The sequence below is a fragment of the Mus caroli genome, chromosome 13 (genome assembly GCF_900094665.2).
Source record: "Mus caroli chromosome 13, CAROLI_EIJ_v1.1, whole genome shotgun sequence".
NCBI lineage: Eukaryota > Metazoa > Chordata > Mammalia > Rodentia > Muridae > Mus > Mus caroli.
Genome location: NC_034582.1, coordinates 62,691,696 through 62,693,059, shown reverse-complemented (window position 1 = coordinate 62,693,059; position 1,364 = coordinate 62,691,696). Strand labels below are relative to the sequence as shown.

At 40.6% G+C, this 1,364-nt stretch overlaps 1 pseudogene; it reads left to right on the top strand.

Annotated features, from left to right (window-relative positions):
• The window catches only part of LOC110307698, a 9,918-nt pseudogene extending 9,145 nt beyond the window's left edge, over positions 1–773 (top strand).
• The last annotated feature ends 591 nt before the right edge of the window (positions 774–1,364 follow it).

The window sequence follows — 1,364 nt, the reverse complement described above, 5'->3', positions numbered from 1 at the left end:
TCTGAAGACAACCCCTACAAGTGTGGAGAATGTTATAAAGCCTTTCGTAGTCACTCAGCCCTTAGGATTCACAAGACAGTTCATACTGGAGAGAGACCTTACAAGTGTGAAGACTGTGGCAAATGCTATTCCTCACGTTCCTGCCTTAAAAGACATCAAATACTTCACTCTAAGTACAACCCCTACAAGTGTGAAGAGTGTGGCAAATGTCTTTCCTCATCTTCCTGCCTTAAAACACATCAAATACTTCACTCTGAAGACAAACCCTACAAGTGTGAAGACTGCGGCAGATGTTTCTGCTCATCTTCATCTCTTAGGCGACATCAAAAATTCCATTCTGAAGGCAATCCCTATAAGTGTGAAGAATGTGACAAAAGGTTTTCATGCTCTGCAAGTCTTCAGGAGCATCAAACAATTCATACCGGAGAGAAACCATACACGTGTGAAAATTGTCACAAAGCCTTTTGTTATCGCTCATCCCTTAGGAAACATAAGACAGTTCATACCAGAGAGAAATCCACACATATGTGACCAGTGTCCTAGGGGCTTTTCCTCATCCTCCTGCCTTGTACAACATCAAGCAATTCACTCTGAAGACAATCCACACTAGTGTGTGGAATGTGGCAAAGCCTTTGTTAATGTTTATAGCCTGACTCGACACATGACAGTTCATGCTGGAGAGAAATCCTACAAAGGTCTTTCATCGTTATCAATTGGTTCTGAAATTATTGTATTGTCATCTTGTAAATTGAGAATTTATTAAAACATAAATCTGATCGGTTAATTATGAGCTTCTAGAGTCTTGTTCCTACTGGGTAAATGGATGTTGTTATGGCTGACCATAGAGTGGACAGTCATGTGGCGGGGGTGAGGGGATGGGGGCTACCCAGAGAGTTGCCAGTGGCAGGAGAGTCAGAAGCCTGTTCATCCAGCCCTTGACAGAGAGTTGGCAGGCTGAGAGCAACTGAAGCATGGAGAGTTGGCAGTTTCTTTTTTAATTCCCTCAACGGTCATTAAAAGTTTATACTTCTTCAGCCCTTAAAAGACATCAACTAATTCATACTGAATAAAATTTTGTGTGGCCTGTGGTAAAAATCATTCCTTTGCTTCAAACCTTATGCAACTCAAATCAATGCACAGGGTAGACTATTAAGTGAATTAGTTTGGAATGTCAACATCACCATCTTACTCCCAGCAGCACAAATTTTGAGAATGTCATCAGAGAACTGTAGAGACTTCTCTTTACTATAACCTCCCAACCTGTATGTTCTATAGTGTGCTTGAATATGGCATGGGTTGTTGCATTTATTTTTTCTGTACCTACAGATATAAAACAAAACTGTTATTATTTCATAATGAGGGTC